The sequence below is a fragment of the Ambystoma mexicanum genome, chromosome 7p (assembly GCF_040938575.1).
Source record: "Ambystoma mexicanum isolate Mex_15411 chromosome 7p, UKY_AmexF1_1, whole genome shotgun sequence".
Lineage (NCBI taxonomy): Eukaryota > Metazoa > Chordata > Amphibia > Caudata > Ambystomatidae > Ambystoma > Ambystoma mexicanum.
The window spans coordinates 811890758-811918185 of NC_090939.1; positions in this window are offsets into that span (position 1 = coordinate 811890758).

Below are 27428 nucleotides of genomic sequence, written 5' to 3' on the forward strand. Positions count from 1 at the left end.
ACCCTCTTTTTTGGGCCTCCAAAGTTTTCAACATTTTTGCAGACCTAAAATGCATGTTAAGGCCTTTTTTGGGCTGCTAACATATTCTGAGCTTCAGGGGTATAGGTTGCATTTTTCATGCCAAAAATATTTTGGGGAATTTCAGTGGTCTAGGATGCGGCTTAATGCCCCTTTCAGGCTGCAAATGTATTTGGGGCATTCAGAGCTCTCTGACACCGATTTTGGCCTACCAACATTTTCTGGACTTTAGGGGGTCTAGGATGCCTGTAAACCCCTTTTTTGGGCCTCCAAAATTTTCAACATTTTTGCAGGCGTAAAATGCATTTTAAGGCCTTTTTTGGGCTGCTAACATATTCTGAGCCTTAGCGGTGTAGGATGCATTTTTCGTGCAAAAAATATTTTTGGGAATTTCAGTGGTCTAGGATGCGGGTTAATGCCCCTTTCATGCTGCAAATGTTTTTGGGACATTCAGGGCTCTCTGACACCATTTTTGGGCCACCAACATTTTCTGGACTTTAGGGGGTGTAGGATGCATGTAAACCCCTTTTTTCCACCTCCAAAGTTATCAACATTTTTGCAAGCCTAAGATGCACTTTAAGGCATTTTTGTGCTGCTAACATTTTCAGAACTTTCAGGGGTGTAGTATGCATTTTTTGTGCCAAAAATATTTTGGGGAATTTCAGTGGTCTAGGATGCAACTTATGCCCCTTTCAGGCTGCAAATGTTTTTGGGACATTCAGGGCTCTCTGACACTGTTTTTGGGCCACCAACATTTTCTGGACTTTAGGGGGTCTAGGATGTCTGTAAACCCCTTTTTTGGGCCTCCAAAGTTTTCAACTGTTTTGCAGGCCTAAAATGCATTTTAAGGCCTTTTTTGGGCTGCTAACATATTCTGAGCCTTAGCGGTGTAGGATGCATTTTTCGTGCAAAAAATATTTTTGGGAATTTCAGTGGTCTAGGATGCGGGTTAATGCCCCTTTCATGCTGCAAATGTTTTTGGGACATTCAGGGCTCTCTGACACCATTTTTGGGCCACCAACATTTTCTGGACTTTAGGGGGTGTAGGATGCATGTAAACCCCTTTTTTCCACCTCCAAAGTTATCAACATTTTTGCAAGCCTAAGATGCACTTTAAGGCATTTTTGTGCTGCTAACATTTTCAGAACTTTCAGGGGTGTAGTATGCATTTTTTGTGCCAAAAATATTTTGGGGAATTTCAGTGGTCTAGGATGCAACTTATGCCCCTTTCAGGCTGCAAATGTTTTTGGGACATTCAGGGCTCTCTGACACTGTTTTTGGGCCACCAACATTTTCTGGACTTTAGGGGGTCTAGGATGTCTGTAAACCCCTTTTTTGGGCCTCCAAAGTTTTCAACTGTTTTGCAGGCCTAAAATGCATTTTAAGGCCTTTTTTGGGCTGCTAACATATTCTGAGCCTTAGGGGTGACGGATGCATTTTAGGTGCAAAAAATATTTTTTGGAATTTCAGTGGTCTAGGATGCGGGTTAATGCCCCTTTCAGGCTGCAAATGTTTTTGGGACATTCAGGGCTCTCTGACACCATTTTTGGGCCACCAACATTTTCTGGACTTTAGGGGGTCTAGGATGCCTGTAAACCCCTTTTTTGGGCCTCCAAAGTTTTCAACATTTTTGCAGGCCTAAAATGCATTTTAAGGCCTTTTTTGGGCTGCTAACATATTCTGAGCCTTAGGGGTGACGGATGCATTTTTCGTGCAAAAAATATTTTTGGGAATTTCAGTGGTCTAGGATGCGGGTTAATGCCCCTTTCAGGCTGCAAATGTTTTTGGGACATTCAGGGCTCTCTGACACCATTTTTGGGCCACCAACATTTTCTGGACTTTAGGGGGTCTAGGATGCCTGTAAACCCCTTTTTTGGGCCTCCAAAGTTTTCAACATTTTTGCCGGCCTAAAATGCATTTTAAGGCCTTTTTTGGGCTGCTAACATATTCTGAGCTTTCAGGGGTGTAGGATGCATTTTTCATGCCAAAAATATTTTGGAGAATTTCAGTGGTCTAGGATGCGGCTTAATGCCCCTTTCAGGCTGCAAATGTTTTTGGGACATTCAGAGCTCTCTGACACCGATTTTGGCCCACCAACATTTTCTGGACTTTAGGGGGTCTAGGATGGCTGTAAACCTCTATTTTCGGCCTCCAAAGGTTTCAACATTTTTGAAGGCCTAAAATGCATTTTAAGGCCTTTTTTGGGCTGCTAACATATTCTGAGCTTTCAGGGGTGTAGGATGCATTTTTCATGCCAAAAATATTTTGGAGAATTTCAGTGGTCTAGGATGCGGCTTAATGCCCCTTTCAGGCTGCAAATGTTTTTGGGACATTCAGAGCTCCCTGACACCGATTTTGGCCCACCAACATTTTCTGGACTTTAGGGGGTCGAGGATGCCTGTAAACCCCTTTTTTGGGCCTCCAAAGTTTTCAACATTTTTGCAGGCCTAAAATGCATTTTAAGGCCTTTTTTGGGCTGCTAACATATTCTGAGCTTCAGGGGTGTAGGATGCATTTTTTGTGCCAAAAATAATTTTAGGAATTTCAGTGGTCTAGGATGCGGGTTAATGCCCCTTTGAGGCTGCAAATGTTTTTGGGACATTCAGAGCTCTTTGACACAGATTTTGGCCCACCAACATTTTCTGCACTTTAGGGTGTCTAGGATACCTCTAAACCCCTTTTTTCCACCTCCAAAGTTTTCAACATTTTTGCAGGCCTAAAATGCATTTTAAGGCATTTTTGGGCAGCTAACATTTCAGAACTTTCAGGGGTGTAGTATGCATTTTTTGTGCCAAAAATATTTTTGGGAATTTCAGTGGTCTAGGATGCGGGTTAATGCCCCTTTCAGGCTGCAGATGTTTTTGGGACATTCAGGGCTCTCTGACACCATTTTTGGGCCACCAACATTTTCTGGACTTTAGGGGGTCTAGGATGCCTGTAAACCCCTTTTTTGGGCCTCCAAAGTTTTCAACATTTTTGCAGGCCTAAAATGCATTTTAAGGCCTTTTTTGGGCTGCTAACATATTCTGAGCTTTCAGGGGTGTAGGATGCATTTTTCATGCCAAAAATATTTTGGAGAATTTCAGTGGTCTAGGATGCGGCTTAATGCCCCTTTCAGGCTGCAAATGTTTTTGGGACATTCAGAGCTCTCTGACACCGATTTTGGCCCACCAACATTTTCTGGACTTTAGGGGGTCTAGGATGGCTGTAAACCTCTTTTTTCAGCCTCCAAAGGTTTCAACATTTTTGAAGGCCTAAAATGCATTTTAAGGCCTTTTTTGGGCTGCTAACATATTCTGAGCTTTCAGGGGTGTAGGATGCATTTTTCATGCCAAAAATATTTTGGAGAATTTCAGTGGTCTAGGATGCGGCTTAATGCCCCTTTCAGGCTGCAAATGTTTTTGGGACATTCAGAGCTCCCTGACACCGATTTTGGCCCACCAACATTTTCTGGACTTTAGGGGGTCGAGGATGCCTGTAAACCCCTTTTTTGGTCCTTCAAAGTTTTCAACATTTTTGCAGGCCTAAAATGCATTTTAAGGCCTTTTTTGGGCTGCTAACATATTCTGACCTTAAGGGGTGAGGATGCATTTTTCGTGCCAAAAATATTTTTGGGAATTTCAGTGGTCTGGGATGTAGGTTAGTGCCACTTTCAGGCTGCAAATGTTTTTGGGACATTCAGAGCTCTCTGACACCGATTTTGGCCCAAAAACATTTTCTGGACTTTAGGGGGTGTAGGATGCCTGTAAACCCCTTTTTTCCACCTCCAAAGTTATCAACATTTTTACAAGCCTAAGATGCACTTTAAGGCATTTTTGTGCTGCTAACATTTTCAGAACTTTCAGGGGTGTAGTATGCATTTTTTGTGCCAAAAATATTTTGGGGAATTTCAGTGGTCTAGGATGCAACTTAATGCCCCTTTCAGGCTGCAAATCTGTTTGGGACATGCAGAGCTCTCTGACACTGTTTTTGGGCCACCAAAATTTTCTGGACTTTTGGGGGTCTAGGATGTCTGTAAACCCCTTTTTTGGGCCTCCAAAGTTTTCAACTTTTTTGCAGGCCTAAAATGCATTTTAAGGCCTTTTTTGGGCTGCTAACATATTCTGAGCCTTAGGGGTGACGGATGCATTTTAGGTGCAAAAAATATTTTTTGGAATTTCAGTGGTCTAGGATGCGGGTTAATGCCCCTTTCAGGCTGCAAATGTTTTTGGGACATTCAGGGCTCTCTGACACCATTTTTGGGCCACCAACATTTTCTGGACTTTAGGGGGTCTAGGATGTCTGTAAACCCCTTTTTTGGGCCTCCAAAGTTTTCAACTTTTTTGCAGGCCTAAAATGCATTTTAAGGCCTTTTTTGGGCTGCTAACATATTCTGAGCCTTAGGGGTGACGGATGCATTTTAGGTGCAAAAAATATTTTTTGGAATTTCAGTGGTCTAGGATGCGGGTTAATGCCCCTTTCAGGCTGCAAATGTTTTTGGGACATTCAGGGCTCTCTGACACCATTTTTGGGCCACCAACATTTTCTGGACTTTAGGGGGTCTAGGATGTCTGTAAACCCCTTTTTTGGGCCTCCAAAGTTTTCAACTTTTTTGCAGGCCTAAAATGCATTTTAAGGCCTTTTTTGGGCTGCTAACATATTCTGAGCGTTCAGGGGTGTAGGATGCATTTTTCATGCCAAAAATATTTTGGAGAATTTCAGTGGTCTAGGATGCGGCTTAATGCCCCTTTCAGGCTGCAAATGTTTTTGGGACATTCAGAGCTCTCTGACACCGATTTTGGCCCACCAACATTTTCTGGACTTTAGGGGGTCTAGGATGCCTGTAAACCTCTTTTTTCGGCCTCCAAAAGGTTTCAACATTTTTGCAGGCCTAAAATGCATTTTAAGGCCGTTTTTGGGCTGCTAACATATTCTGAGCTTCAGGGATATAGGTTGCATTTTTCATGCCAAAAATATTTTTGGGAATTTCAGTGGTCTAGGATGCGGGTTAATGCCCCTTTCAGGCTGCAAATGTTTTTGGGACATTCAGGGCTCTCTGACACCATTTTTGGGCTACCAACATTTTCTGGACTTTAGGGGGTCTAGGATGCTTGTAAACCACTTTTTGGTCCTTCAAAGTTTTCAACATTTTTGCAGGCCTAAAATGCATTTTAAGGCCTTTTTTGGGCTGCTAACATATTCTGAGCTTAAGGGGTGAGGATGCATTTTTCGTGCCAAAAATATTTTTGGGAATTTCAGTGGTCTGGGATGTAGGTTAGTGCCACTTTCAGGCTGCAAATGTTTTTGGGACATTCAGAGCTCTCTGACACCGATTTTGGCCCAAAAACATTTTCTGGACTTTAGGGGGTCTAGGATGCCTGTACCCCCTTTTTTGGGCCTCCAAAGTTTTCAACATTTTTGCAGACCTAAAATGCATGTTAAGGCCTTTTTTGGGCTGCTAACATATTCTGAGCCTTAGCGGTGTAGGATGCATTTTTCGTGCAAAAAATATTTTTGGGAATTTCAGTGGTCTAGGATGCGGGTTAATGCCCCTTTCATGCTGCAAATGTTTTTGGGACATTCAGGGCTCTCTGACACCATTTTTGGGCCACCAACATTTTCTGGACTTTAGGGGGTGTAGGATGCCTGTAAACCCCTTTTTTCCACCTCCAAAGTTATCAACATTTTTGCAAGCCTAAGATGCACTTTAAGGCATTTTTGTGCTGCTAACATTTTCAGAACTTTCAGGGGTGTAGTATGCATTTTTTGTGCCAAAAATATTTTGGGGAATTTCAGTGGTCTAGGATGCAACTTAATGCCCCTTTCAGGCTGCAAATCTGTTTGGGACATGCAGAGCTCTCTGACACTGTTTTTGGGCCACCAACATTTTCTGGACTTTAGGGGGTCTAGGATGTCTGTAAACCCCTTTTTTGGGCCTCCAAAGTTTTCAACTTTTTTTGCAGGCCTAAAATGCATTTTAAGGCCTTTTTTGGGCTGCTAACATATTCTGAGCCTTAGGGGTGACGGATGCATTTTAGGTGCAAAAAATATTTTTTGGAATTTCAGTGGTCTAGGATGCGGGTTAATGCCCCTTTCAGGCTGCAAATGTTTTTGGGACATTCAGGGCTCTCTGACACCATTTTTGGGCCACCAACATTTTCTGGACTTTAGGGGGTCTAGGATGCCTGTAAACCCCTTTTTTGGGCCTCCAAGGTTTTCAACATTTTTGCAGGCCTAAAATGCATTTTAAGGCCTTTTTTGGGCTGCTAACATATTCTGAGCTTCAGGGGTGTAGGATGCATTTTTCATGCCAAAAATATTTTGGAGAATTTCAGTGGTCTAGGATGCGGCTTAATGCCCCTTTCAGGCTGCAAATGTTTTTGGGACATTCAGAGCTCTCTGACACCGATTTTGGCCCACCAACATTTTCTGGACTTTAGGGGGTCTAGGATGCCTGTAAACCTCTTTTTTCGGCCTCCAAAGGTTTCAACATTTTTGCAGGCCTAAAATGCATTTTAAGGCCTTTTTTGGGCTGCTAACATATTCTGAGCTTCAGGGATATAGGTTGCATTTTTCATGCCAAAAATATTTTTGGGAATTTCAGTGGTCTAGGATGCGGGTTAATGCCCCTTTCAGGCTGCAAATGTTTTTGGGACATTCAGGGCTCTCTGACGCAATTTTTGGGCTACCAACATTTTCTGGACTTTAGGGGGTCTAGGATGCCTGTACACCCCTTTTTTGTTCCTTCAAAGTTTTCAACATTTTTGCAGGCCTAAAATGCATTTTAAGGCCTTTTTTGGGCTGCTAACATATTCTGAGCTTCAGGGGTGTAGGATGCATTTTTTGTGCCAAAAATATTTTTAGGAATTTCAGTGGTCTAGGATGCGGGTTAATGCCCCTTTGAGGCTGCAAATGTTTTTGGGACATTCAGAGCTCTTTGACACAGATTTTGGCCCACCAACATTTTCTGGACTTTAGGGTGTCTAGGATACCTCTAAACCCCTTTTTTCCACCTCCAAAGTTTTCAACATTTTTGCAGGCCTAAAATGCATTTTAAGGCATTTTTGGGCAGCTAACATTTCAGAACTTTCAGGGGTGTAGTATGCATTTTTCATGCCAAAAATATTTTTGGGAATTTCAGTGGTCTAGGATGCGGGTTAATACCCCTTTCGGCTGCAAATGTTTTTGGACATTCAGGGCTCTCTGACACCATTTTTGAGCCACAATCATTTTCTGGACTTTAGGGGGTCTAGGATGCCTCTACCCTCTTTTTTGGGCCTCCAAAGTTTTCATCATTTTTGCAGACCTAAAATGCATTTTAAGGCCTTTTTTGGGCTGCTAACATATTCTGAGCTTCAGGGGTATAGGTTGCATTTTTCATGCCAAAAATATTTTGGGGAATTTCAATGGTCTAGGATGCGGCTTAATGCCCCTTTCAGGCTGCAAATGTATTTGGGGCATTCAGAGCTCTCTGACACCGATTTTGGCCCACCAACATTTTCTGGACTTTAGGGGGTGTAGGATGCCTGTAAACCCCTTTTTTCCACCTCCAAAGTTATCAACATTTTTGCAAGACTAAGATGCACTTTAAGGCATTTTCGGGCTGCTAACATTTTCAGAACTTTCAGGGGTATAGTATGCATTTTTTGTGCCAAAAATATTTTGGGGAATTTCAGTGGTCTAGGATGCGGGTTAATGCCCCTTTCAGGCTGCAAATATTTTTGGGATATTCAGGGCTCTCTGACACCATTTTTGGGCCACCAACATTTTCTGGACTTTAGGGGGTCTAGAATGCCTGTAAACCCCTTTTTTGGTCCTTCAAAGTTTTCAACATTTTTGAAGGTCTAAAATGCATGTTAAGGCCTTTTTTGGGCTGCTAACATATTCTGAGCTTCAGGGGTGTAGGATGCATTTTTCGTGCAAAAAATATTTTTGGGAATTTCAGTGGTCTAGGATGCCTGTAAACCCCTTTTTTGGACCTTCAAAGTTTTCAACATTTTTGCAGACGTAAAATGCATTTTAAGTCCTTTTTTTGAACTGCCAACATTTTCTGATCTTTCAGGGTTGTAGGATGCATTTTTTGTGCCAAAAATATTTTGGGGAATTTCAGTGGCCTAGGGTGCGACTTAATGCCCCTTTCAGTCTGCAAATCTGTTTGGGACATTCAGAGCTCTCTGACACTGTTTTTGGGCCACCAACATTTTCTGGAATTTAGGGCGTCTAGGATGCCTGTAAACCAATTTTATTCAGCCTTCATAGTTTTCAACATTTTTGCAGGTGTAAAATGCATTTTAAGGCCTTTTTTGGGCTGCTAACATATTCTGAGCCTTAGGGGTGTAGGATGCATTTTTCGTGCCATAAATATTTTTGGGAATTTCAGTAGTCTAGGATGCGGGTTAATGCCCCGTTCAGGCTGCAAATATTTTTGGGAATTCAGGGCTCTCTGACACCATTTTTGAGCCACAATCATTTTCTGGACTTTAGGGGGTCTAGGATGCCTGTAACCCCTTTTTTTGGGCCTCCAAAGTTTTCAACATTTTTGCAGGCCAAAAATGCATTTTAAGGCCTTTTTTGGGCTGCTAACATATTCTGAGCTTCAGGGGTATAGGTTGCATTTTTCATGCCAAAAATATCTTGGGGAATTTCAGTGGTCTAGGATGCGGGTTAATGCCCCTTTCAGGCTGCAGATGTTTTTGGGACATTCAGGGCTCTCTGACACCATTTTTGGGCCACCAACATTTTCTGGACTTTAGGGGGTCTAGGATGCTTGTGAACCCCTTTTTTGGTCCTTCAAAGTTTTCAACATTTTTGCAGGCCTAAAATGCATTTTAAGGCCTTTTTTGGGCTGCTAACATATTCTGAGCTTAAGGGGTGAGGATGCATTTTTCGTGCCAAAAATATTTTTGGGAATTTCAGTGGTCTGGGATGTAGGTTAGTGCCACTTTCAGGCTGCAAATGTTTTTGGGACATTCAGAGCTCTCTGACACCGATTTTGGCCCAAAAACATTTTCTGGACTTTAGGGGGTCTAGGATGCCTGTACCCTCTTTTTTGGGCCTCCAAAGTTTTCAACATTTTTGCAGACCTAAAATGCATGTTAAGGCCTTTTTTGGGCTGCTAACATATTCTGAGCTTCAGGGGTATAGGTTGCATTTTTCATGCCAAAAATATCTTGGGGAATTTCAGTGGTCTAGGATGCGGCTTAATGCCCCTTTCAGGCTGCAAATGTTTTTGGGACATTCAGAGCTCCCTGACACCGATTTTGGCCCACCAACATTTTCTGGACTTTAGGGGGTCGAGGATGCCTGTAAACCCCTTTTTTGGGCCTCCAAAGTTTTCAACATTTTTGCAGGCCTAAAATGCATTTTAACCCTTGTTTGGGCTGCTAACATATTCTGAGCTTTCAGGGGCGTAGGATGCATTTTTCGTGCCAAAAATATTTTTGGGAATTTGAGTGGTCTAGGATGCGGGTTAATGCCCCTTTCAGGCTGCAAATGTTTTTGGGACATTCAGGACTCTCTGACACCATTTTTGGGCCACAATCATTTTCTGGACTTTAGGGGGTCTAGGATGCCTGTACCCTCTTTTTTGGGCCTCCAAAGTTTTCAACATTTTTGCAGACCTAAAATGCATGTTAAGGCCTTTTTTGGGCTGCTAACATATTCTGAGCTTCAGGGGTATAGGTTGCATTTTTCATGCCAAAAATATTTTGGGGAATTTCAGTGGTCTAGGATGCGGCTTAATGCCCCTTTCAGGCTGCAAATGTTTTTGGGACATTCAGGGCTCTCTGACACCATTTTTGGGCCACCAACATTTTCTGGACTTTAGGGGGTCTAGGATGCCTGTAAACCCCTTTTTTGGGCCTCCAAAGTTTTCAACATTTTTGCAGGCCTAAAATGCATTTTAAGGCCTTTTTTGGGCTGCTAACATATTCTGAGCCTTAGGGGTGACGGATGCATTTTTCGTGCAAAAAATATTTTTGGGAATTTCAGTGGTCTAGGATGCGGGTTAATGCCCCTTTCAGGCTGCAAATGTTTTTGGGACATTCAGGGCTCTCTGACACCATTTTTGGGCCACCAACATTTTCTGGACTTTAGGGGGTCTAGGATGCCTGTAAACCCCTTTTTTGGGCCTCCAAAGTTTTCAACATTTTTGCAGGCCTAAAATGCATTTTAAGGCCTTTTTTGGGCTGCTAACATATTCTGAGCTTTCAGGGGTGTAGGATGCATTTTTCATGCCAAAAATATTTTGGAGAATTTCAGTGGTCTAGGATGCGGCTTAATGCCCCTTTCAGGCTGCAAATGTTTTTGGGACATTCAGAGCTCTCTGACACCGATTTTGGCCCACCAACATTTTCTGGACTTTAGGGGGTCTAGGATGCCTGTAAACCTCTTTTTTCGGCCTCCAAAAGGTTTCAACATTTTTGCAGGCCTAAAATGCATTTTAAGGCCGTTTTTGGGCTGCTAACATATTCTGAGCTTCAGGGATATAGGTTGCATTTTTCATGCCAAAAATATTTTTGGGAATTTCAGTGGTCTAGGATGCGGGTTAATGCCCTTTCAGGCTGCAAATGTTTTTGGGACATTCAGGGCTCTCTGACACCATTTTTGGGCTACCAACATTTTCTGGACTTTAGGGGGTCTAGGATGCCTGTAAACCCCTTTTTTGTTCCTTCAAAGTTTTCAACATTTTTGCAGGCCTAAAAATGTTGATAACTTTGGAGGTGGAAAAAAGGGGTTTACAGGCATCCTACACCCCCTAAAGTCCAGAAAATGTTGGTGGGCCAAAATCGGTGTCAGAGAGCTCTGAATGTCCCAAAAACATTTGCAGCCTGAAAGGTGCATTAAGCCGCATCCTAGACCACTGAAATTCTCCAAAATATTTTTGGCATGAAAAATGCATCCTACACCCCTGAAGCTCAGAATATGTTAGCAGCCCAAAAAAGGCCTTAAAATGCATTTTAGGCCTGCAAAAATGTTGAAAACCTTGGAGGCCCAAAAAAGGGGTTTACAGGCATCCTAGACCCCCTAAAGTCCAGAAAATGTTGGTGGCCCAAAAATGGTGTCAGAGAGCCCTGAATGTCCCAAAAACATTTGCAGCCTGAAAGGGGCATTAACCCGCATCCTAGACCACTGAAATTCCAAAAAATATTTTTTGCACCTAAAATGCATCCGTCACCCCTAAGGCTCAGAATATGTTAGCAGCCCAAAAAAGGCCTTAAAATGCATTTTAGGCCTGCAAAAAAAGTTGAAAACTTTGGAGGCCCAAAAAAGGGGTTTACAGACATCCTAGACCCCCTAAAGTCCAGAAAATGTTGGTGGCCCAAAAACAGTGTCAGAGAGCTCTGCATGTCCCAAACAGATTTGCAGCAAGATTTTTGGGCTGCTAACATATTCTGAGCTTCAGGGGTATAGGTTGCATTTTTCATGCCAAAAATATTTTGGGGAATTTCAATGGTCTAGGATGCGGCTTAATGCCCCTTTCAGGCTGCAAATGTATTTGGGGCATTCAGAGCTCTCTGACACCGATTTTGGCCCACCAACATTTTCTGGACTTTAGGGGGTGTAGGATGCCTGTAAACCCCTTTTTTCCACCTCCAAAGTTATCAACATTTTTGCAAGCCTAAGATGCACTTTAAGGCATTTTCGGGCTGCTAACATTTTCAGAACTTTCAGGGGTATAGTATGTATTTTTTGTGCCAAAAATATTTTGGGGAATTTCAGTGGTCTAGGATGCGGGTTAATGCCCCTTTCAGGCTGCAAATATTTTTGGGATATTCAGGGCTCTCTGACACCATTTTTGGGCCACCAACATTTTCTGGACTTTAGGGGGTCTAGAATGCCTGTAAACCCCTTTTTTGGTCCTTCAAAGTTTTCAACATTTTTGAAGGTCTAAAATGCATGTTAAGGCCTTTTTTGGGCTGCTAACATATTCTGAGCTTCAGGGGTGTAGGATGCATTTTTCGTGCAAAAAATATTTTTGGGAATTTCAGTGGTCTAGGATGCCTGTAAACCCCTTTTTTGGACCTTCAAAGTTTTCAACATTTTTGCAGACGTAAAATGCATTTTAAGTCCTTTTTTTGAACTGCCAACATTTTCTGATCTTTCAGGGTTGTAGGATGCATTTTTTGTGCCAAAAATATTTTGGGGAATTTCAGTGGCCTAGGATGCGACTTAATGCCCCTTTCAGTCTGCAAATCTGTTTGGGACATTCAGAGCTCTCTGACACTGTTTTTGGGCCACCAACATTTTCTGGACTTTAGGGCGTCTAGGATGCCTGTAAACCAATTTTATTCAGCCTTCATAGTTTTCAACATTTTTGCAGGTGTAAAATGCATTTTAAGGCCTTTTTTGGGCTGCTAACATATTCTGAGCCTTAGGGGTGTAGGATGCATTTTTCGTGCCATAAATATTTTTGGGAATTTCAGTAGTCTAGGATGCGGGTTAATGCCCCGTTCAGGCTGCAAATATTTTTGGGAATTCAGGGCTCTCTGACACCATTTTTGAGCCACAATCATTTTCTGGACTTTAGGGGGTCTAGGATGCCTGTAACCCCTTTTTTGGGCTTCCAAAGTTTTCAACATTTTTGCAGGCCAAAAATGCATTTTAAGGCCTTTTTTGGGCTGCTAACATATTCTGAGCTTCAGGGGTATAGGTTGCATTTTTCATGCCAAAAATATCTTGGGGAATTTCAGTGGTCTAGGATGCGGGTTAATGCCCCTTTCAGGCTGCAGATGTTTTTGGGACATTCAGGGCTCTCTGACACCATTTTTGGGCCACCAACATTTTCTGGACTTTAGGGGGTCTAGGATGCTTGTGAACCCCTTTTTTGGTCCTTCAAAGTTTTCAACATTTTTGCAGGTTTAAAATGCATTTTAAGGCCTTTTTTGGGCTGCTAACATATTCTGAGCTTAAGGGGTGAGGATGCATTTTTCGTGCCAAAAATATTTTTGGGAATTTCAGTGGTCTGGGATGTAGGTTAGTGCCACTTTCAGGCTGCAAATGTTTTTGGGACATTCAGAGCTCTCTGACACCGATTTTGGCCCAAAAACATTTTCTGGACTTTAGGGGGTCTAGGATGCCTGTACCCCCTTTTTTGGGCCTCCAAAGTTTTCAACATTTTTGCAGACCTAAAATGCATGTTAAGGCCTTTTTTGGGCTGCTAACATATTCTGAGCCTTAGCGGTGTAGGATGCATTTTTCGTGCAAAAAATATTTTTGGGAATTTCAGTGGTCTAGGATGCGGGTTAATGCCCCTTTCATGCTGCAAATGTTTTTGGGACATTCAGGGCTCTCTGACACCATTTTTGGGCCACCAACATTTTCAGAACTTTCAGGGGTGTAGTATGCATTTTTTGTGCCAAAAATATTTTGGGGAATTTCAGTGGTCTAGGATGCAACTTAATGCCCCTTTCAGGCTGCAAATCTGTTTGGGACATGCAGAGCTCTCTGACACTGTTTTTGGGCCACCAACATTTTCTGGACTTTAGGGGGTCTAGGATGTCTGTAAACCCCTTTTTTGGGCCTCCAAAGTTTTCAACTTTTTTTGCAGGCCTAAAATGCATTTTAAGGCCTTTTTTGGGCTGCTAACATATTCTGAGCCTTAGGGGTGACGGATGCATTTCAGGTGCAAAAAATATTTTTTGGAATTTCAGTGGTCTAGGATGCGGGTTAATGCCCCTTTCAGGCTGCAAATGTTTTTGGGACATTCAGGGCTCTCTGACACCATTTTTGGGCCACCAACATTTTCTGGACTTTAGGGGGTCTAGGATGCCTGTAAACCCCTTTTTTGGGCCTCCAAGGTTTTCAACATTTTTGCAGGCCTAAAATGCATTTTAAGGCCTTTTTTGGGCTGCTAACATATTCTGAGCTTCAGGGGTGTAGGATGCATTTTTCATGCCAAAAATATTTTGGAGAATTTCAGTGGTGTAGGATGCGGCTTAATGCCCCTTTCAGGCTGCAAATGTTTTTGGGACATTCAGAGCTCTCTGACACCGATTTTGGCCCACCAACATTTTCTGGACTTTAGGGGGTCTAGGATGCCTGTAAACCTCTTTTTTCGGCCTCCAAAGGTTTCAACATTTTTGCAGGCCTAAAATGCATTTTAAGGCCTTTTTTGGGCTGCTAACATATTCTGAGCTTCAGGGATATAGGTTGCATTTTTCATGCCAAAAATATTTTTGGGAATTTCAGTGGTCTAGGATGCGGGTTAATGCCCCTTTCAGGCTGCAAATGTTTTTGGGACATTCAGGGCTCTCTGACGCAATTTTTGGGCTACCAACATTTTCTGGACTTTAGGCGGTCTAGGATGCCTGTAAACCCCTTTTTTGTTCCTTCAAAGTTTTCAACATTTTTGCAGGCCTAAAATGCATTTTAAGGCCTTTTTTGGGCTGCTAACATATTCTGAGCTTCAGGGGTGTAGGATGCATTTTTTGTGCCAAAAATATTTTTAGGAATTTCAGTGGTCTAGGATGCGGGTTAATGCCCCTTTGAGGCTGCAAATGTTTTTGGGACATTCAGAGCTCTTTGACACAGATTTTGGCCCACCAACATTTTCTGGACTTTAGGGTGTCTAGGATACCTCTAAACCCCTTTTTTCCACCTCCAAAGTTTTCAACATTTTTGCAGGCCTAAAATGCATTTTAAGGCATTTTGGGCAGCTAACATTTCAGAACTTTCAGGGGTGTAGTATGCATTTTTCATGCCAAAAATATTTTTGGGAATTTCAGTGGTCTAGGATGCGGGTTAATACCCCTTTCGGCTGCAAATGTTTTTGGACATTCAGGGCTCTCTGACACCATTTTTGAGCCACAATCATTTTCTGGACTTTAGGGGGTCTAGGATGCCTGTACCCTCTTTTTTGGGCCTCCAAAGTTTTCAACATTTTTGCAGACCTAAAATGCATTTTAAGGCCTTTTTTGGGCTGCTAACATATTCTGAGCTTCAGGGGTATAGGTTGCATTTTTCATGCCAAAAATATTTTGGGGAATTTCAATGGTCTAGGATGCGGCTTAATGCCCCTTTCAGGCTGCAAATGTATTTGGGGCATTCAGAGCTCTCTGACACCGATTTTGGCCCACCAACATTTTCTGGACTTTAGGGGGTGTAGGATGCCTGTAAACCCCTTTTTTCCACCTCCAAAGTTATCAACATTTTTGCAAGCCTAAGATGCACTTTAAGGCATTTTCGGGCTGCTAACATTTTCAGAACTTTCAGGGGTATAGTATGCATTTTTTGTGCCAAAAATATTTTGGGGAATTTCAGTGGTCTAGGATGCGGGTTAATGCCCCTTTCAGGCTGCAAATATTTTTGGGATATTCAGGGCTCTCTGACACCATTTTTGGGCCACCAACATTTTCTGGACTTTAGGGGGTCTAGAATGCCTGTAAACCCCTTTTTTGGTCCTTCAAAGTTTTCAACATTTTTGAAGGTCTAAAATGCATGTTAAGGCCTTTTTTGGGCTGCTAACATATTCTGAGCTTCAGGGGTGTAGGATGCATTTTTCGTGCAAAAAATATTTTTGGGAATTTCAGTGGTCTAGGATGCCTGTAAACCCCTTTTTTGGACCTTCAAAGTTTTCAACATTTTTGCAGACGTAAAATGCATTTTAAGTCCTTTTTTTGAACTGCCAACATTTTCTGATCTTTCAGGGTTGTAGGATGCATTTTTTGTGCCAAAAATATTTTGGGGAATTTCAGTGGCCTAGGATGCGACTTAATGCCCCTTTCAGTCTGCAAATCTGTTTGGGACATTCAGAGCTCTCTGACACTGTTTTTGGGCCACCAACATTTTCTGGACTTTAGGGCGTCTAGGATGCCTGTAAACCAATTTTATTCAGCCTTCATAGTTTTCAACATTTTTGCAGGTGTAAAATGCATTTTAAGGCCTTTTTTGGGCTGCTAACATATTCTGAGCCTTAGGGGTGTAGGATGCATTTTTCGTGCCATAAATATTTTTGGGAATTTCAGTAGTCTAGGATGCGGGTTAATGCCCCGTTCAGGCTGCAAATATTTTTGGGAATTCAGGGCTCTCTGACACCATTTTTGAGCCACAATCATTTTCTGGACTTTAGGGGGTCTAGGATGCCTGTAACCCCTTTTTTGGGCTTCCAAAGTTTTCAACATTTTTGCAGGCCAAAAATGCATTTTAAGGCCTTTTTTGGGCTGCTAACATATTCTGAGCTTCAGGGGTATAGGTTGCATTTTTCATGCCAAAAATATCTTGGGGAATTTCAGTGGTCTAGGATGCGGGTTAATGCCCCTTTCAGGCTGCAGATGTTTTTGGGACATTCAGGGCTCTCTGACACCATTTTTGGGCCACCAACATTTTCTGGACTTTAGGGGGTCTAGGATGCTTGTGAACCCCTTTTTTGGTCCTTCAAAGTTTTCAACATTTTTGCAGGCCTAAAATGCATTTTAAGGCCTTTTTTGGGCTGCTAACATATTCTGAGCTTAAGGGGTGAGGATGCATTTTTCGTGCCAAAAATATTTTTGGGAATTTCAGTGGTCTGGGATGTAGGTTAGTGCCACTTTCAGGCTGCAAATGTTTTTGGGACATTCAGAGCTCTCTGACACCGATTTTGGCCCAAAAACATTTTCTGGACTTTAGGGGGTCTAGGATGCCTGTACCCTCTTTTTTGGGCCTCCAAAGTTTTCAACATTTTTGCAGACCTAAAATGCATGTTAAGGCCTTTTTTGGGCTGCTAACATATTCTGAGCTTCAGGGGTATAGGTTGCATTTTTCATGCCAAAAATATCTTGGGGAATTTCAGTGGTCTAGGATGCGGCTTAATGCCCCTTTCAGGCTGCAAATGTTTTTGGGACATTCAGAGCTCCCTGACACCGATTTTGGCCCACCAACATTTTCTGGACTTTAGGGGGTCGAGGATGCCTGTAAACCCCTTTTTTGGGCCTCCAAAGTTTTCAACATTTTTGCAGGCCTAAAATGCATTTTAAGCCTTTTTTGGGCTGCTAACATATTCTGAGCTTTCAGGGGCGTAGGATGCATTTTTCGTGCCAAAAATATTTTGGGGAATTTCAGTGGTCTAGGATGCGGGTTAATGCCCCTTTCAGGCTGCAAATGTTTTTGGGACATTCAGGACTCTCTGACACCATTTTTGGGCCACAATCATTTTCTGGACTTTAGGGGGTCTAGGATGCCTGTACCCTCTTTTTTGGGCCTCCAAAGTTTTCAACATTTTTGCAGACCTAAAATGCATGTTAAGGCCTTTTTTGGGCTGCTAACATATTCTGAGCTTCAGGGGTATAGGTTGCATTTTTCATGCCAAAAATATTTTGGGGAATTACAGTGGTCTAGGATGCGGCTTAATGCCCCTTTCAGGCTGCAAATGTTTTTGGGACATTCAGGGCTCTCTGACACCATTTTTGGGCCACCAACATTTTCTGGACTTTAGGGGGTCTAGGATGCCTGTAAACCCCTTTTTTGGGCCTCCAAAGTTTTCAACATTTTTGCAGGCCTAAAATGCATTTTAAGGCCTTTTTTGGGCTGCTAACATATTCTGAGCCTTAGGGGTGACGGATGCATTTTTCGTGCAAAAAATATTTTTGGGAATTTCAGTGGTCTAGGATGCGGGTTAATGCCCCTTTCAGGCTGCAAATGTTTTTGGGACATTCAGGGCTCTCTGACACCATTTTTGGGCCACCAACATTTTCTGGACTTTAGGGGGTCTAGGATGCCTGTAAACCCCTTTTTTGGGCCTCCAAAGTTTTCAACATTTTTGCAGGCCTAAAATGCATTTTAAGGCCTTTTTTGGGCTGCTAACATATTCTGAGCTTTCAGGGGTGTAGGATGCATTTTTCATGCCAAAAATATTTTGGAGAATTTCAGTGGTCTAGGATGCGGCTTAATGCCCCTTTCAGGCTGCAAATGTTTTTGGGACATTCAGAGCTCTCTAACACCGATTTTGGCCCACCAACATTTTCTGGACTTTAGGGGGTCTAGGATGGCTGTAAACCTCTTTTTTCGGCCTCCAAAGGTTTCAACATTTTTGAAGGCCTAAAATGCATTTTAAGGCCTTTTTTGGGCTGCTAACATATTCTGAGCTTTCAGGGGTGTAGGATGCATTTTTCATGCCAAAAATATTTTGGAGAATTTCAGTGGTCTAGGATGCGGCTTAATGCCCCTTTCAGGCTGCAAATGTTTTTGGGACATTCAGAGCTCCCTGACACCGATTTTGGCCCACCAACATTTTCTGGACTTTAGGGGGTCGAGGATGCCTGTAAACCCCTTTTTTGGGCCTCCAAAGTTTTCAACATTTTTGCAGGCCTAAAATGCATTTTAAGGCCTTTTTTGGGCTGCTAACATATTCTGAGCTTCAGGGGTGTAGGATGCATTTTTTGTGCCAAAAATATTTTTAGGAATTTCAGTGGTCTAGGATGCGGGTTAATGCCCCTTTGAGGCTGCAAATGTTTTTGGGACATTCAGAGCTCTTTGACACAGATTTTGGCCCACCAACATTTTCTGCACTTTAGGGTGTCTAGGATACCTCTAAACCCCTTTTTTCCACCTCCAATGTTTTCAACATTTTTGCAGGCCTAAAATGCATTTTAAGGCATTTTTGGGCAGCTAACATTTCAGAACTTTCAGGGGTGTAGTATGCATTTTTTGTGCCAAAAATATTTTTGGGAATTTCAGTGGTCTAGGATGCGGGTTAATGCCCCTTTCAGGCTGCAGATGTTTTTGGGACATTCAGGGCTCTCTGACACCATTTTTGGGCCACCAACATTTTCTGGACTTTAGGGGGTCTAGGATGCTTGTAAACCCCTTTTTTGGTCCTTCAAAGTTTTCAACATTTTTGCAGACGTAAAATGCATTTTAAGTCCTTTTTTTGAACTGCCAACATTTTCTGATCTTTCAGGGTTGTAGGATGCATTTTTTGTGCCAAAAATATTTTGGGGAATTTCAGTGGCCTAGGATGCGACTTAATGCCCCTTTCAGTCTGCAAATCTGTTTGGGACATTCAGAGCTCTCTGACACTGTTTTTGGGCCACCAACATTTTCTGGACTTTAGGGCGTCTAGGATGCCTGTAAACCAATTTTATTCAGCCTTCATAGTTTTCAACATTTTTGCAGGTGTAAAATGCATTTTAAGGCCTTTTTTGGGCTGCTAACATATTCTGAGCCTTAGGGGTGTAGGATGCATTTTTCGTGCCATAAATATTTTTGGGAATTTCAGTAGTCTAGGATGCGGGTTAATGCCCCGTTCAGGCTGCAAATATTTTTGGGAATTCAGGGCTCTCTGACACCATTTTTGAGCCACAATCATTTTCTGGACTTTAGGGGGTCTAGGATGCCTGTAACCCCTTTTTTGGGCCTCCAAAGTTTTCAACATTTTTGCAGGCCAAAAATGCATTTTAAGGCCTTTTTTGGGCTGCTAACATATTCTGAGCTTCAGGGGTATAGGTTGCATTTTTCATGCCAAAAATATCTTAGGGAATTTCAGTGGTCTAGGATGCGGGTTAATGCCCCTTTCAGGCTGCAGATGTTTTTGGGACATTCAGGGCTCTCTGACACCATTTTTGGGCCACCAACATTTTCTGGACTTTAGGGGGTCTAGGATGCTTGTGAACCCCTTTTTTGGTCCTTCAAAGTTTTCAACATTTTTGCAGGCCTAAAATGCATTTTAAGGCCTTTTTTGGGCTGCTAACATATTCTGAGCTTAAGGGGTGAGGATGCATTTTTCGTGCCAAAAATATTTTTGGGAATTTCAGTGGTCTGGGATGTAGGTTAGTGCCACTTTCAGGCTGCAAATGTTTTTGGGACATTCAGAGCTCTCTGACACCGATTTTGGCCCAAAAACATTTTCTGGACTTTAGGGGGTCTAGGATGCCTGTACCCTCTTTTTTGGGCCTCCAAAGTTTTCAACATTTTTGCAGACCTAAAATGCATGTTAAGGCCTTTTTTGGGCTGCTAACATATTCTGAGCTTCAGGGGTATAGGATGCATTTTTCATGCCAAAAATATCTTGGGGAATTTCAGTGGTCTAGGATGCGGCTTAATGCCCCTTTCAGGCTGCAAATGTTTTTGGGACATTCAGAGCTCCCTGACACCGATTTTGGCCCACCAACATTTTCTGGACTTTAGGGGGTCGAGGATGCCTGTAAACCCCTTTTTTGGGCCTCCAAAGTTTTCAACATTTTTGCAGGCCTAAAATGCATTTTAAGCCTTTTTTGGGCTGCTAACATATTCTGAGCTTTCAGGGGCGTAGGATGCATTTTTCGTGCCAAAAATATTTTGGGGAATTTCAGTGGTCTAGGATGCGGGTTAATGCCCCTTTCAGGCTGCAAATGTTTTTGGGACATTCAGGACTCTCTGACACCATTTTTGGGCCACAATCATTTTCTGGACTTTAGGGGGTCTAGGATGCCTGTACCCTCTTTTTTGGGCCTCCAAAGTTTTCAACATTTTTGCAGACCTAAAATGCATGTTAAGGCCTTTTTTGGCTGCTAACATATTCTGAGCTTCAGGGGTATAGGTTGCATTTTTCATGCCAAAAATATTTTGGGGAATTTCAGTGGTCTAGGATGCGGCTTAATGCCCCTTTCAGGCTGCACATGTTTTTGGGACATTCAGGGCTCTCTGACACCATTTTTGGGCCACCAACATTTTCTGGACTTTAGGGGGTCTAGGATGCCTGTAAACCCCTTTTTTGGGCCTCCAAAGTTTTCAACATTTTTGCAGGCCTAAAATGCATTTTAAGGCCTTTTTTGGGCTGCTAACATATTCTGAGCTTTCAGGGGTGTAGGATGCATTTTTCATGCCAAAAATATTTTGGAGAATTTCAGTGGTCTAGGATGCGGCTTAATGCCCCTTTCAGGCTGCAAATGTTTTTGGGACATTCAGAGCTCTCTGACACCGATTTTGGCCCACCAACATTTTCTGGACTTTAGGGGGTCTAGGATGGCTGTAAACCTCTTTTTTCGGACTCCAAAGGTTTCAACATTTTTGAAGGCCTAAAATGCATTTTAAGGCCTTTTTTGGGCTGCTAACATATTCTGAGCTTTCAGGGGTGTAGGATTCATTTTTCATGCCAAAAATATTTTGGAGAATTTCAGTGGTCTAGGATGCGGCTTAATGCCCCTTTCAGGCTGCAAATGTTTTTGGGACATTCAGAGCTCCCTGACACCGATTTTGGCCCACCAACATTTTCTGGACTTTAGGGGGTCGAGGATGCCTGTAAACCCCTTTTTTGGGCCTCCAAAGTTTTCAACATTTTTGCAGGCCTAAAATGCATTTTAAGGCCTTTTTTGGGCTGCTAACATATTCTGAGCTTCAGGGGTGTAGGATGCATTTTTTGTGCCAAAAATATTTTTAGGAATTTCAGTGGTCTAGGATGCGGGTTAATGCCCCTTTGAGGCTGCAAATGTTTTTGGGACATTCAGGGCTCTCTGACACCATTTTTGGGCCACCAACATTTTCTGGACTTTAGGGGGTCTAGGATGCCTGTAAACCCCTTTTTTGGGCCTCCAAAGTTTTCAACATTTTTGCAGGCCTAAAATGCATTTTAAGGCCTTTTTTGGGCTGCTAACATATTCTGAGCTTTCAGGGGTGTAGGATTCATTTTTCATGCCAAAAATATTTTGGAGAATTTCAGTGGTCTAGGATGCGGCTTAATGCCCCTTTCAGGCTGCAAATGTTTTTGGGACATTCAGAGCTCTCTGACACCGATTTTGGCCCACCAACATTTTCTGGACTTTAGGGGGTCTAGGATGGCTGTAAACCTCTTTTTTCGGACTCCAAAGGTTTCAACATTTTTGAAGGCCTAAAATGCATTTTAAGGCCTTTTTTGGGCTGCTAACATATTCTGAGCTTTCAGGGGTGTAGGATTCATTTTTCATGCCAAAAATATTTTGGAGAATTTCAGTGGTCTAGGATGCGGCTTAATGCCCCTTTCAGGCTGCAAATGTTTTTGGGACATTCAGAGCTCCCTGACACCGATTTTGGCCCACCAACATTTTCTGGACTTTAGGGGGTCGAGGATGCCTGTAAACCCCTTTTTTGGGCCTCCAAAGTTTTCAACATTTTTGCAGGCCTAAAATGCATTTTAAGGCCTTTTTTGGGCTGCTAACATATTCTGAGCTTCAGGGGTGTAGGATGCATTTTTTGTGCCAAAAATATTTTTAGGAATTTCAGTGGTCTAGGATGCGGGTTAATGCCCCTTTGAGGCTGCAAATGTTTTTGGGACATTCAGAGCTCTTTGACACAGATTTTGGCCCACCAACATTTTCTGCACTTTAGGGTGTCTAGGATACCTCTAAACCCCTTTTTTCCACCTCCAAAGTTTTCAACATTTTTGCAGGCCTAAAATGCATTTTAAGGCATTTTTGGGCAGCTAACATTTCAGAACTTTCAGGGGTGTAGTATGCATTTTTTGTGCCAAAAATATTTTTGGGAATTTCAGTGGTCTAGGATGCGGGTTAATGCCCCTTTCAGGCTGCAGATGTTTTTGGGACATTCAGGGCTCTCTGACACCATTTTTGGGCCACCAACATTTTCTGGACTTTAGGGGGTCTAGGATGCTTGTAAACCCCTTTTTTGGTCCTTCAAAGTTTTCAACATTTTTGCAGGCCTAAAATGCATTTTAAGGCCTTTTTTGGGCTGCTAACATATTCTGAGCTTAAGGGGTGAGGATGCATTTTTCGTGCAAAAAATATTTTTGGGAATTTCAGTGGTCTAGGATGCGGGTTAATGCCCCTTTCCTGCTGCAAATGTTTTTGGGACATTCAGGGCTCTCTGACACCATTTTTGGGCCACCAACATTTTCTGGACTTTAGGGGGTGTAGGATGCCTGTAAACCCCTTTTTTCCACCTCCAAAGTTATCAACATTTTTGCAAGCCTAAGATGCACTTTAAGGCATTTCTGTGCTGCTAACATTTTCAGAACTTTCAGGGGTGTAGTATGCATTTTTTGTGCCAAAAATATTTTGGGGAATTTCAGTGGTCTAGGATGCAACTTAATGCCCCTTTCAGGCTGCAAATCTGTTTGGGACATGCAGAGCTCTCTGACACTGTTTTTGGGCCACCAAAATTTTCTGGACTTTTGGGGGTCTAGGATGTCTGTAAACCCCTTTTTTGGGCCTCCAAAGTTTTCAACTTTTTTGCAGGCCTAAAATGCATTTTAAGGCCTTTTTTGGGCTGCTAACATATTCTGAGCCTTAGGGGTGACGGATGCATTTTAGGTGCAAAAAATATTTTTTGGAATTTCAGTGGTCTAGGATGCGGGTTAATGCCCCTTTCAGGCTGCAAATGTTTTTGGGACATTCAGGGCTCTCTGACACCATTTTTGGGCCACCAACATTTTCTGGACTTTAGGGGGTCTAGGATGTCTGTAAACCCCTTTTTTGGGCCTCCAAAGTTTTCAACTTTTTTGCAGGCCTAAAATGCATTTTAAGGCCTTTTTTGGGCTGCTAACATATTCTGAGCCTTAGGGGTGACGGATGCATTTTAGGTGCAAAAAATATTTTTTGGAATTTCAGTGGTCTAGGATGCGGGTTAATGCCCCTTTCAGGCTGCAAATGTTTTTGGGACATTCAGGGCTCTCTGACACCATTTTTGGGCCACCAACATTTTCTGGACTTTAGGGGGTCTAGGATGCCTGTAAACCCCTTTTTTGGGCCTCCAAAGTTTTCAACATTTTTGCAGGCCTAAAATGCATTTTAAGGCCTTTTTTGGGCTGCTAACATATTCTGAGCTTTCAGGGGTGTAGGATGCATTTTTCATGCCAAAAATATTTTGGAGAATTTCAGTGGTCTAGGATGCGGCTTAATGCCCCTTTCAGGCTGCAAATGTTTTTGGGACATTCAGAGCTCTCTGACACCGATTTTGGCCCACCAACATTTTCTGGACTTTAGGGGGTCTAGGATGCCTGTAAACCCCTTTTTTGTTCCTTCAAAGTTTTCAACATTTTTGCAGGCCTAAAATGCATTTTAAGGCCTTTTTTGGGCTGCTAACATATTCTGAGCTTCAGGGGTGTAGGATGCATTTTTTGTGCCAAAAATATTTTTAGGAATTTCATTGGTCTAGGATGCGGGTTAATGCCCCTTTGAGGCTGCAAATGTTTTTGGGACATTCAGAGCTCTTTGACACAGATTTTGGCCCACCAACATTTTCTGGACTTTAGGGTGTCTAGGATACCTCTATACCCCTTTTTTCCACCGCCAAAGTTTTCAACATTTTTGCAGGCCTAAAATGCATTTTAAGGCATTTTTGGGCAGCTAACATTTCAGAACTTTCAGGGGTGTAGTATGCATTTTTTGTGCCAAAAATATTTTTGGGAATTTCAGTGGTCTAGGATGCGGGTTAATGCCCCTTTCAGGCTGCAGATGTTTTTGGGACATTCAGCGCTCTCTGACACCATTTTTGGGCCACCAACATTTTCTGGACTTTAGGGGGTCTAGGATGCTTGTAAACCACTTTTTTGGTCCTTCAAAGTTTTCAACATTTTTGCAGGCCTAAAATGCATTTTAAGGCCTTTTTTGGGCTGCTAACATATTCTGAGCTTAAGGGGTGAGGATGCATTTTTCGTGCCAAAAATATTTTTGGGAATTTCAGTGGTCTGGGATGTAGGTTAGTGCCACTTTCAGGCTGCAAATGTTTTTGGGACATTCAGAGCTCTCTGACACCGATTTTGGCCCAAAAACATTTTCTGGACTTTAGGGGGTCTAGGATGCCTGTACCCCCTTTTTTGGGCCTCCATAGTTTTCAACATTTTTGCAGACCTAAAATGCATGTTAAGGCCTTTTTTGGGCTGCTAACATATTCTGAGCCTTAACGGTGTAGGATGCATTTTTCGTGCAAAAAATATTTTTGGGAATTTCAGTGGTCTAGGATACGGGTTAATGCCCCTTTCATGCTGCAAATGTTTTTGGGACATTCAGGGCTCTCTGACACCATTTTTGGGCCACCAACATTTTCTGGACTTTAGGGGGTGTAGGGTGCCTGTAAACCCCTTTTTTCCACCTCCAAAGTTATCAACATTTTTGCAAGCCTAAGATGCACTTTAAGGCATTTTTGTGCTGCTAACATTTTCAGAACTTTCAGGGGTGTAGTATGCATTGTTTGTGCCAAAAATATTTTGGGGAATTTCAGTGGTCTAGGATGCAACTTAATGCCCCTTTCAGGCTGCAAATCTGTTTGGGACATGCAGAGCTCTCTGACACTGTTTTTGGGCCACCAACATTTTCTGGACTTTAGGGGGTCTAGGATGTCTGTAAACCCCTTTTTTGGGCCTCCAAAGTTTTCAACTTTTTTGCAGGCCTAAAATGCATTTTAAGGCCTTTTTTGGGCTGCTAACATATTCTGAGCCTTAGGGGTGACGGATGCATTTTAGGTGCAAAAAATATTTTTGGGAATTTCAGTGGTCTAGGATGCGGGTTAATGCCCCTTTCAGGCTGCAAATGTTTTTGGGACATTCAGGGCTCTCTGACACCATTTTTGGGCCACCAACATTTTCTGGACTTTAGGGGGTCTAGGATGCCTGTAAACCCCTTTTTTGGGCCTCCAAGGTTTTCAACATTTTTGCAGGCCTAAAATGCATTTTAAGGCCTTTTTTGGGCTGCTAACATATTCTGAGCTTCAGGGGTGTAGGATGCATTTTTCATGCCAAAAATATTTTGGAGAATTTCAGTGGTCTAGGATGCGGCTTAATGCCCCTTTCAGGCTGCAAATGTTTTTGGGACATTCAGAGCTCTCTGACACCGATTTTGGCCCACCAACATTTTCTGGACTTTAGGGGGTCTAGGATGCCTGTACCCTCTTTTTTGGGCCTCCAAAGGTTTCAACATTTTTGCAGACCTAAAATGCATGTTAAGGCCTTTTTTGGGCTGCTAACATATTCTGAGCTTCAGGGGTATAGGATGCATTTTTCATGCCAAAAATATCTTGGGGAATTTCAGTGGTCTAGGATGCGGCTTAATGCCCCTTTCAGGCTGCAAATGTTTTTGGGACATTCAGAGCTCCCTGACACCGATTTTGGCCCACCAACATTTTCTGGACTTTAGGGGGTCGAGGATGCCTGTAAACCCCTTTTTTGGGCCTCCAAAGTTTTCAACATTTTTGCAGGCCTAAAATGCATTTTAAGCCTTTTTTGGGCTGCTAACATATTCTGAGCTTTCAGGGGCGTAGGAGGCATTTTTCGTGCCAAAAATATTTTGGGGAATTTCAGTGGTCTAGGATGCGGGTTAATGCCCCTTTCAGGCTGCAAATGTTTTTGGGACATTTAGGACTCTCTGACACCATTTTTGGGCCACAATCATTTTCTGGACTTTAGGGGGTCTAGGATGCCTGTACCCTCTTTTTTGGGCCTCCAAAGTTTTCAACATTTTTGCAGACCTAAAATGCATGTTAAGGCCTTTTTTGGGCTGCTAACATATTCTGAGCTTCAGGGGTATAGGTTGCATTTTTCATGCCAAAAATATTTTTAGGAATTTCAGTGGTCTAGGATGCGGGTTAATGCCCCTTTGAGGCTGCAAATGTTTTTGGGACATTCAGAGCTCTTTGACACAGATTTTGGCCCACCAACATTTTCTGCACTTTAGGGTGTCTAGGATACCTCTAAACCCCTTTTTTCCACCTCCAAAGTTTTCAACATTTTTGCAGGCCTAAAATGCATTTTAAGGCATTTTTGGGCAGCTAACATTTCAGAACTTTCAAGGGTGTAGTATGCATTTTTTGTGCCAAAAATATTTTTGGGAATTTCAGTGGTCTAGGATGCGGGTTAATGCCCCTTTCAGGCTGCAGATGTTTTTGGGACATTCAGGGCTCTCTGACACCATTTTTGGGCCACCAACATTTTCTGGACTTTAGGGGGTCTAGGATGCTTGTAAACCCCTTTTTTGGTCCTTCAAAGTTTTCAACATTTTTGCAGGCCTAAAATGCATTTTAAGGCCTTTTTTGGGCTGCTAACATATTCTGAGCTTAAGGGGTGAGGATGCATTTTTCGTGCCAAAAATATTTTTGGGAATTTCAGTGGTCTGGGATGTAGGTTAGTGCCACTTTCAGGCTGCAAATGTTTTTGGGACATTCAGAGCTCTCTGACACCGATTTTGGCCCAAAAACATTTTCTGGACTTTAGGGGGTCTAGGATGCCTGTACCCCCTTTTTTGGGCCTCCAAAGTTTTCAACATTTTTGCAGACCTAAAATGCATGTTAAGGCCTTTTTTGGGCTGCTAACATATTCTGAGCCTTAGCGGTGTAGGATGCATTTTTCGTGCAAAAAATATTTTTGGGAATTTCAGTGGTCTAGGATGCGGGTTAATGCCCCTTTCCTGCTGCAAATGTTTTTGGGACATTCAGGGCTCTCTGACACCATTTTTGGGCCACCAACATTTTCTGGACTTTAGGGGGTGTAGGATGCCTGTAAACCCCTTTTTTCCACCTCCAAAGTTATCAACATTTTTGCAAGCCTAAGATGCACT